The sequence below is a fragment of the Micropterus dolomieu genome, linkage group LG10, assembly GCF_021292245.1.
Source record: "Micropterus dolomieu isolate WLL.071019.BEF.003 ecotype Adirondacks linkage group LG10, ASM2129224v1, whole genome shotgun sequence".
In the NCBI taxonomy this organism is placed as follows: domain Eukaryota; kingdom Metazoa; phylum Chordata; class Actinopteri; order Centrarchiformes; family Centrarchidae; genus Micropterus; species Micropterus dolomieu.
Genome location: NC_060159.1, coordinates 11,169,010 through 11,180,050, shown reverse-complemented (window position 1 = coordinate 11,180,050; position 11,041 = coordinate 11,169,010). Strand labels below are relative to the sequence as shown.

Sequence of the window (11,041 nt, the reverse complement as noted above, 5' to 3'; positions counted from 1 at the left end):
AGAAACCCGCTCCAACTTTCTCTCTCTCTGTCTTGTTTTCCTTCTAGTTGTCATAGCAACCTCTTGGCCTTTTTAGCATAAGTTACGTCGGGGGTCGCCCGATGATACTCATCACCATGGTTACGGGAGGCTTTGTTAATGAGAGGTGGTGCTTGCAGCATTATGTAAGGTGTGTGACATTTACCTACCATCACAGACACTCTGTAGTGAGCATTCACTGAGATACTGATGGGTATTGATGGAGAGAGGAGAGCTTGGGGGGAGGGGGGGGGCACCTCAGTGACTCCAAATACCTACAGTATAGCTGCTGTCAGAATATGCAGCGGGGGGTTAAGGTGGATTTATGCTTCTGCATCAGGGTGAATGGTGGTCTCTGTAGAAGCTTCCGGCATATGAACTCATTTATAGTTCAGCATGGGATTTAATCTGTTGGCGGATGTATTACCATTAACCTAACATCTTCTCTTATGTCACAGGAAATATAGGACATTACTGAGCTTTTCTCTTTGGCGTGCTCCATAGGATTATATCATGATACAGTATATGCTGTGACAGTACAAATTTGTTAACCGATCAGAGATTTTGGCATACTGTCTGTCTGGTTGCATTTTTATGCCCAGTGTTGCAAACACTGTCAACAAGCAGGATTGAAGATGTTTTTCTTCAGTTTGATGAATTTGTGCCTTGATTTCTCAGGTTTTTAGTGTGCTGGTTTAGCCAAAAACAAACATTCATGTGTGTTATTTTATCCATAAAACGTTCCTCAGTTGATTCTCCAGAAATTGTACTACATCACAATATCAAGCATATCTATTGCAATACTAAATGAACTAGGGGTGACCCCGCATAGTCGAAGATTCAATGTTTCAATAGGAACAGCCAGATTAGACTGACAGTCTCACCGTCAAATCTTTGCAAAAGGCATTATGAAATGAGGATCGTGCTGTTTTGGCTACATGGGGGTGTTCAATGTCTGATTTGACAGAGAACTGCTGGTTTTCACAGCCTACACAGCGTGATGTGGTATCTTGGTATTACCACCAAACTATGATTACATTTTTAGGAAGCGAACATCAGCTCCAGGGTAACAGCAGAGCCTTGAGTTGCTTCTGCATCACAATGTTACAGAGACAGTGAAGATATTGCAGCTGTGAAATTCCTTGTTTTGAGTCTAGTTTTCTTGTTGGCAAGTCATCAAACTACATTAAATAAATAGTATATTTATTTCAGTACTTAGAGATGATGATATGTTCTCTCAACACTAGACATGTCTGTTGACCTCTACGGTAATTAGGTAGAAAAATGTGACGCTATTGTTGTGTTGTTTTTGCTATATTGTTGCAGCTCGTCCTGGTTGCTGATGAAGGCCACATAGGTTACTAAATACCTCTTTACTGTAACTGGCACAGACTTGCTTCTTTCACATTTGAAATGTCCAAAATCAATTTTTTTACAACATTAATGGAGATCATTCTATGAGCTTGTATTTAGACTACTGTAGCTTTGCTCTTCTTTCTGTCTTTTTTCTGACATTAATCAAAAGCCTCTCTCATCCTGAATGTGTTAAACTGCCTGCAGCAAGAATTTTAAGTTCTGCAAACAGCCTCCTAGCACCTTTTCAACCTGTTGAGGTTAAGTCTCACATGTGTATTTTGCTCTTGCCCAGGCTACTTCTGCTTGACTAAGGAAAGAAGAGCAACTTTCAGGACTGAAAAGTGCAAAATAGAAAAGAATATTGCGGAGAGTAAGCAGTCAAAGACAAGCAGTGAGAGGATAGCGGCAGAAAGCAGAAAATCAGTACACACTGTTCATTACCGCTCTTTTGCTCTTTCCCTCTCTCCCTCTCTGACAGACAGCCACGTCCTGATGCCTGAAGGTAAAGCTGGCATGAAGGTGAAGGACAAAATGAAATGAAATTTAATGGTATTTAGCCTGCAGTTAGTGAGATGTTAGATTGACAGGTCCAGGGGTGAAGGAAAGAGGAATGCTGAAAATTAGGAAAATCATCTTTTATATATTAATCTGTCCATGACTGATCTATTAGTAATGGCAAAGAAGAATGGGAGAGTGTGCTCAGAGAGATTAGAGCTGCAGAGAGACAAATATCGAGACAAAAAACGAGAAAGTGTGGTGGGTGGAAGTGTGAGACAGAGGGAGAGGAAGAAGTGATGGAAGTGAGGAAAGAGAGAATGGAAAACAGGCTAAAATATTTGCCATTTCGTCTCCCATTAATTAAATTAAGCACATTGTCAGTCAAGGAGATGTCAGAGAGGGATTGACTGGGACAGGAGGGGAAGAGGCTGAAACTTGGAAATAATTAATTGGTTAATTACACTGTTGTTCAAAGAGAGATGGATTGACAGGGATGAGACAGACAAGGAATAGGGAAAGGGAGGACCAGACTGTTAGAGAGGACGGGGAACATGGTAGCGTGGTAGAGAGACCTGGTGGGCGAATATGAGAGAGAGAGAGAGAGAGAGAGAGAGAGAGAGAGAGAGAGAGAGAGAGAGAGAGAGAGAGAGAGAGAGAGAGAGAGAGAGAGAGAGAGAGAGGTGATGAAAGAGACCTGAGGGAATGAGGCGTGGGGGAGGAGAGGGTACTGGCGAGGAGAGAGTGTACTTGCATATTTCATTTCAGCGAAGCCCATTTATATTGAATTAAAACCAAGAGAGAAGGAGGACAGGGTGAGGAACAAAGGTGAGGACTGATAATAAAGAGGATAGAGGAGGTGTGGCTAGCATCAGGGCTGGCAGGGTTGTTACATAAGAGTGGCCAGTAGCATCCTTCATAACGTCTACACACACAGACATGCACACAGCAAGGATCCTCATCAGCCAGCCACCGCTCTGTGTGTGTAAGTGTGCAGGCATTTAAACACACTACACACAGACACACACACACACACATACACACTCTCTTTCACAGCAGAAATGAAGGTAAAAATGTCATAACGCAGGTTTCATCCTTTAATCTCCAGTTCCCAGGCACAGATCTGCTTGCTGTAATCCCCGTGATTAATTACAGTCACGGTGGAGATGCACAGTAATAATATTCCAGCTGGAAATGTGAAAAATCTGTAGTACACAATATTGCCCTCAGCAGAGATACGGGTGAGCCGGTGTCTTAAATGGATCAACACGGGCTGATATGAGGAACACAAATTTCATTAAAAATGACTGTTTGTCTTAAAGGCTGTTGATGACATGATGCAGGACAGAAGGGATTTATCACATGAGCAGTATTTACCCGCCGTGTGACTTTTCTTTATTGCTAACAAGTGCATCACTCATGTTGGTCCAGAAAAGTCTCCCAGTCTACATTATCTAATTATTGACTACAATCTTCATTGGATTTTAATATAGTAGAAAAAGGAAGCATTACTCTGTATTGATGTGAACACACATCTGTGAGCAATATGGATACACGTTTCTAATCACAGTTTGTCATTTTTAATCTTAATATTTATACATATCGTGACATAGTACATTTCTGAAAATCCCATTTATAGATTAAATTACCAGATGGCAAAGTTTATTTCAGGATAATCCAGTGGATTAAATAACTGACTTCATTACATTGATGCAACAAACTATATTGTCATTAAGATATAATAAAAAGATAGCTAACTGGGTATAAACAGTTGACTCATGATTTATATTGTCATGTTGTCCAATTCTGCTGTTGATCAATTATGCAGTATATTTAATTAAAACGTAAAGCATGATGGTTCATCAGGACATGGTAATAGCACGGCAGGACTTTAAGATGGAGTTTGCTCTTTCACCCCTCCTCCCTATCGTTTGCTAAATTAAAAAAGGAGGCATTATTATTTTGAATGTCGTTATCTCAAGTGATTGGGCCTAATTTAAATAAATACTGCAAAGTTAACTCAGGTTTTCTTTATTTTTAGCCTCCTAAGTGGCCTGGCTCTTAATCTCTCTCACTTAAATGTATTACTTACTTAATTAGCTATTTATCGTGTATTTTCCTACTGTGTAATTATTATTACGTACTGTGTTTTTTAGCTCACTTCTTCATGTAGCTCAGTTGTTCATTTTATCTTATGTGGTTTTTGTAAAGCATTTTGTAAAGCATTTTGTGACTCTTTTCTGTGAAAAGCGCTATAAAAATAAAGTTTACTTACTTAAATTGTCTATTCAAGATTTGATGAAATATGTGCTAACATGCTTAAAATACTCAATTTTGCATACCAAACATCAACAGTTGTTAAAGTCCAATGAAATTAAACAGCATTTTATTTGTTTGCCACAGCATACAGAACTGTAAATCACTTGTCCTGTTTATTTTTTTGGTTTTGGCGCCTCCTAGATTTGCATTAATTGCACAGTACAACGTTAGGTAACCATCTGCATAGATGGAGACCTTATTTCAACACAACCAATCAAACAAGCGCAAGTTTGCTTACTTTATCTCTTCTTATCTTCAGTGTAATCTGTCACGGTGGCTGCAATCAAACAGAGACACCGACACACGCCTTAATCCAGCTATTTGTTACTTTAAGCAATAAAAAACTATTAACAACACATTTAAAAAACATGTTGACATTCTTTTAGACTACAAAAAGGGATGACTATATATAATTTGGGCTTTAATATGTACAATATGCTCATATTCAAACTAATGAAATTAGTGGAAATTCAGTGATGTAGCATCTCACCAGCACTCTGCTCAAAGCAAATAGCTCAGGTGCAGAAAATTAGTTTTGACAGATGGAAGGTGAACTATGTCTGACAACGTAGACAAGACATGTGTCCTTAGATGCCCACTGTACAGAAAATAAACACAGCCTCCTCTATCGCACCACCCTCAGGCCAGACTTTGACATTTTTGCCCTATTAGTGCTAAGGATCTAAGAAGTGTGAAGTTGTCAGTTCCGTTTTCATCTGTCAATTTAGTTTTCTGGTGTGTAAAGATATTTACAGCCCAACAGGGAAACTGGTGTGGCTTTAGACTTTTAGTCTTGTTAGGTTTTATTTGGTCAGTGTAGTTGCAGGAGAACAGAGTGGAGCATGAATGAGTGTGTGTGTGTGTCCGTAGGGGAGAAGGTGGGGCGATGAACTGTAGAAAAGAAAACTGACTCACACCAGGGAGCTGATCCAACAATCCAGCAGAGCAATCACAGTCACGTAGTGCTGCCCAGAGACGAGCAGATGATGAGCTCCAGCAAGGTCGCAATGATTCAAATATTTTTCTGACACAAGCACTATGCTGAGGCACCTCGCACCTGCATGACCAGAAGAGGGAGAGCGCAGGAAGAGGAGATGATGGAAAAATATTTTATTTAAGTGTAATGTAATATTCACGAACATTAATTTGTGTCAGAGAGAGAGAGAAAGCAGAGATGTGAAAGGGTGGCTTGTAATTGAAGCCTTTTCTATTTCTTACTTTGAAATCTGAATCTGCTGAACATTCACACAGGCAGGCAGGGACTGGGGAGACTGATGGAGAAGAGAGAGGCATAGTGAGAGTGAAATACATTGACAAAGAGAGGATGTGTGTGTGTGGGAGAGATTAAAAGGATGGACTAAAAGGTTATCTATTCCCCCGGATGATGCTCTTGTACTGAGTGGGGTCATTTAACCTCAGACAAAAGGGAGGAGTGGGGGGTGTTAAGAGAGAGAGGGAGGAAGGATTTGGCAGCGAGGTTTCAGTGAAAGAGAGTAGAGATAAAGGGAGTGAGGAAGAGGAAGATGGAAAATGGGATTAGTTTTGCCTGCTTCAGTTTCACTCTTTCATTCATTTCCTCATCCTTTCTCTGCTTATCCACTAATTTTCTGTCCTTTCATCTCCCCAGTCTGCATGACATGACATTTGCATTTGAAATTCATAGACAAGTGATGATTAAGTAATGTAAAGCTACAGCTACGACAGCCAGGATTTTAACTTTACAGTATACAGCCACGCGAGCAGCTCTCTGAGAATGTATTTGTGCACAGCGGTTCTTTGAGCTAAATGCTAAGCTCAGCGTGCTAACATGCTAATACTACGAAGACAATTATTCAGTCCATAGTCTCAGGTGACCTGAGCCCCTACAACGATGGGATAACAATGGGTTTCTCTGGTACTCATGTTGCAGCATCAGCAGCCATCAAAAGATCATTGGTAACTTTGAGCAATGTTGTTTCAGTGCTATGGTATTTTCTGAAGCCTGACTGAAAGTTTTCAGTTAGATGTTAGTAGAGGCTCGTTTACCTATATTTGGATGTAAACCAGATGTTGGTTTGACAATGGTGATGCATCCTAACGGCACTAAAGCAGTCTTTTACTGTATTGACACCTGAATTAAATCATGATTGTTGAAAAAAAAAAATGTTAATGCAAACATTTCCCAAATGTCAGAGACCTGTGATGTGTCAAACCAAATGTCAAATTCACACACATTCTATTGACAGAAGTCTAATAAATAATAAATAAATAAGTTTCTGTGTGCGTCATCTTGCCTCTAGACTGTTAGTATATTTTTGCCTCTCTCATCCCTTTGGTATCTTTAAATCATCACAGACCAGGCACTTTTTCCAAGCAGTTTTTTCATGCTGCTATTTGGAGCAGTTCATCTGAAAAGAGTTGTGCAGTTTTAAAGCAAACAGTTGCATGGTGTCTGGCCAATGATGAAGGTATCCATTGAAAGAGCTAATTTGAATTTAAGCCATCTCATACACGCTGACAAATTTACAGTTGTCCTTGTTCTCTTTGAAACGAAAATATATGAAGGTATCTCCTTAATGAAGGGGATACCTTCTGAGGCCTGTTGGACCCCTTTAAGAATAAACTGAGGATTAAACAGAGGATCACAGTGTCTCTAATCCACTCTTTCATACCTATTTGGGAGAGGACTTACAGAGGAGTGAATTTTTAGGAAGGAAATATGAGAGGAGAGAGGAGCAGACTCAATGGGAATGAGATAGTGAGAAGGAGAGAAACAAAAAGAAGAAAGAAATTCTTTGAAGGTGAAGGATACGATAAGACGATAAAGTGTTTAAATTTTAAGCCTGTTGCTTAGACTGAAAAATTGCACCAAGTAAGATATCATTTGCACAGGATATATTTTGTACAGATTACTAGTGAAAGAAGGTTGTTGAAAAATAATTTTCAGGATTTTCAGCCTAAATTTCTGAAAAGGTCTAAAAAGCAGTTTGGATATACGTTAATACTTTAACACATGGCAATAAACAGCCTGTTCTATATGATCAACAACTACTACTACTGTTACTTTTGGTTGTTGGTAGACCCAAGAGGCAAGGCAAGGCAAGTTTATTTGTATAGCACATTTCAACAACAAGGCAATAAAATAAAATAAAAGCAACATAGGGAAATTGAAAAAATATACATTAAAATATAATTTTGGTGAAAAAGAAAATAAAAACAGGATTAAAAAAATAAATAAATAAACAGGGTAAAACGGGACAGTAAAAGTTACAGTGCAGCGTACAATCAGGGTTAGAAATAAAAACAGACTGAGGGGTTGAGCAAATAATTGATGCTACAATTATTTTGAAAAAAGAATAAACGGAGAAGTACACTTAATCTGCTCTCTCTAGCTAGTCTGTACTCGGGTCCATAGCAATCTTTGGGTCCACTGAAACTCCAAAAGCCCTCGGACACTACAGAGAGACCAGGACATGTCTGTCCGCAGGCCACTTTGATCCAGTTATACTCTGGACCCACTTGCGTGTTTACAGGTGGACTCACTCTGTTCAATCTCACTCTCCTTATCTTTTCACTCAATTACCTACTCATTTCTCACTGTGTAATTATTTAATTAAAAGCAATGGTAAAGAGAAAAGTCTTAATTCTTAATTTAAAAGAACTGACAGTTTCAGCAGACCTGCAGTTATCTGGGAGTTTATTCCAGATATAGCATAATAACTGAATGCTGCTTCTCCTTGTTTAATTTGGACTCTGGGGACAGAAAGCAGACTAGTCCCAGACGACCTGAGAGGTCTGGATGGTTCATAATGAAGCAGAAGATCAGAAATGTATTTTGGCCCTAAACCATTTAGTGCTTTAAAAACTAACAGCAGGATTTTGAAATAATTCTTTGAGATACAGGAAGCCAATGTGAAGACCTCAGAACTAGAGTGATGTGATCCACCTTTTTGGTCTTAGTGAGGACTCGAGCAGCTGCGTTCTGAATCAGCTGCCGCTGTCTGATGGATTTCTTAGGGAGCCCTGTAAGGACACCGTTACAGTAGTCGAGTCGACTGAAGATAAATGCATGGATAAGTTTTTCCAGGTCTTGCTGACACATAAGTCCTTTAATCCTTGATATATTCTTCAGGTGATAGTAGGCTGACTTTGTAATTGTCTTAATGTGGCTCCTCAAATTCAGGTCTGAGTCCATGACTACACCAAGATTTCTGGCTTGGTCTGTGGTTCTTAACATTACAGATTGAAGCTGAGCACTGACTTTCAATCGTTCTTCCTTGGCTCCAAAAATACTAACTTCAGTTTTAGCTTTGCTTAATTGAAGAACATTCTGGCACATCCGACCGTTGACCCGTTCAATACAGTTACTCAGTATGGGATCATAGTCCCCTGGTGATATGGTTATGTAAATCTGTGTGTCATCTGCATAATTATGGTAGCATATTTTGTTGTTTTTCATAATCTGAGCCAATGGAAGCATGTAAATGTTTAACAATAGAGGCCCCAGAATGGAGCCTTGGGGAACTCCACATGTAATTTTTGTTAGCTCAGATGTGTAATGACCTATAGACACAAAGTAGTCCCTGTCCTTTAAGTAGGATTCAAACCAGTTTAGTGCTGTGCCAGAAAGTCCAACACAGTTTTCAAGTCTGTCTATTAATATGTTGTGGTCGACCATGTCGAATGCAGCACTGAGATCCAATAAGACTAAGACTGAAATTCTGCCACTGTCAGTGTTTAAATGGATGTCACTGAAGACCTCAACAAGAGCCATCTCAGTACTGTGGTGTGGTCGAAATCCGGATCGGAAGATATCAAAACAGTTATTTAGTGCCAAGAAAGCACTAAGCTGTTGAAAAACAGCTTTTTCAATGATTTTACTTAAAAATGGGAGATTCGATATGGGCCTACAATTGGTCATTAGTGAACTGTCTAGATTGCTCTTTTTTAAGAGTGGCTTAATGACTGCAGTGTTCAGGGCCTGTGGGGAAAAAACCTGAGAGGAGAGACATGTTGACAATTTGTAGTATATCTGAGGCCATGCATTTAGAAACGTTTTTGAAAAAACCTGTTGGCAGAATATCAAGGCAGCATGAGGAGGATTTCAGATGTTGTATTATGTCCTCCAGGTTTTTATAGTTAATAGAATCAAATTGTCTCATGCCATATGAATTGTTTTTAAGTGGACACAGGGACAAGACATATCCTGTTACTGACATGGATTGTTTGTCTAATTGTTTGAATTTTGTTTGTGAAGAAGGAAGCAAATTCATTGCAGGCCCTGGTGGATAGAAGTTCAGAGGCTACAGACACAGGAGGGTTGGTTAGCCTGTCGACAGTAGCAAACAGGGCACGTGCATTATTAGTGTTTTTGGTGATGATGTCAGAGAAGAAGGACCGCCTTGCATTTCTCAGTTCTAAATTATAAATGCAAAGTCTCTCTTTATAGATGTCATAATGAACCTGGAGATTTGTTTTCCGCCACCTGCGTTCAGCTTTTCAACACACTCTTTTTTGAGTTCTAACCAGCGAGGCATTTCTCCATGGAGATCTTCTCTTACCAGAGACCACCTTCACCTTGGCTGGTGCATTGGCATCAATAACATTTATAATTTTAGAATTGAAATTATCTACAAGCTCATTAAATGAGACCCATGAGAGGGCGGGTGTTGAAGAGAAAGCCTCAATAAATTTTTCACTAGTGTTCTCAGTGATATGCCATTTTGTGATTACCTCTGTTTGTACATTTATGTGCACGCAGATGGTACTCCCAAAGAAAACACAGGAATGATCTGAGAGAACAACATCAGTCACCACAACCTTGGAAATGTTCAGACCCTTGGAGATGACCAAGTCCAAAGTGTGCCCCTTATTGTGTGTGGGCTCTGTCACATGTTGGGTCAGTCCATAATTATCAAGAACACAACGCAGTTCTTTAGTCCCTCTGTCCTAGGGGCTGTCAGCATGGATGTTAAAATCACCAACAATAACCACACATTCAAAGTCAATACAGATTATAGACAGCAGTTCACCAAAGTCATCAAAAAAGTTTGCACAGTATTTAGAGGGCCTGTAGATATTTAGAAAAATTGCTTGAGAAGAGGAATTCAGCTGAAGAGCCACATATTCAAAAGAAGCAAAATTCCCATAAGACATCTTTTTGCATTGGAGGGAGTCGTTAAACAAAATGGCAACTCCACCTCCTCCTTTATGCACTCTAGCGTCACTCATAAAACGGAAGTTGGGAGGGGTAGACTCAATAAGGACAGTGGAACTGTTATCTTGGTCCAACCAAGTTTCAGTTAAAAACATTGAGATTGTGAGTGATTATAAAATCATTGATTAAAAATGTTTTTTCTGCCAAAGACCTAATGTTTAACAAAGCTAATTTTAGTGTGTTAAAAATATTATCTGGCCCACTTTTTTCGACAGGCTGCGGCTGACGAGGAATTAATACTAAATTTGCAGGATATGTTGGGTGCTTCCTGTTTCTTAACACATTCACCATGCTTTTTCTGTTACCTATCAAGACAGGAATGGAGAAGGCTACTAGCACGCTGGGCCCCGGCTTGTCCTGGGAAGAGTCATGAGTGCTATTTTCCATGTAGCCTGGACCCAGCACATATCAGTCAGAACTTGCTCACCATTGCAGAGCGGGAGGGCGTGTTGGGCGCTGTATTTGTGACACAGGTGTCAAACCTGGAGGACTTAGAACCAGGGTGGAGGTGGACGGTGAGGGAGGTTTAGGGTAGAGAGAATGAGAGTAGAGCGAGGGAAGGTGCGGGGAGTAAATTTGGTCCCAGCTCTAACCAGGTCTTCCATGTGATCAGTGAAGTCCAACAGGGGGGGGGGGGGGGGGGGGGGGGGGGGGGGG

At 40.0% G+C, this 11,041-nt stretch overlaps 1 long non-coding RNA gene across 1 annotated transcript in view; it reads left to right on the top strand.

The window, feature by feature from the left end:
• Positions 1 to 1,852: 1,852 nt before the first annotated feature.
• The window catches only part of LOC123977289, a 16,080-nt gene continuing 6,891 nt past the window's right edge, over positions 1,853 to 11,041 (top strand). The window contains exon 1 of the long non-coding RNA XR_006826623.1: positions 1,853 to 1,893. This is a non-coding gene — a long non-coding RNA (uncharacterized LOC123977289). The remainder of the gene's footprint in view (positions 1,894 to 11,041) is intronic.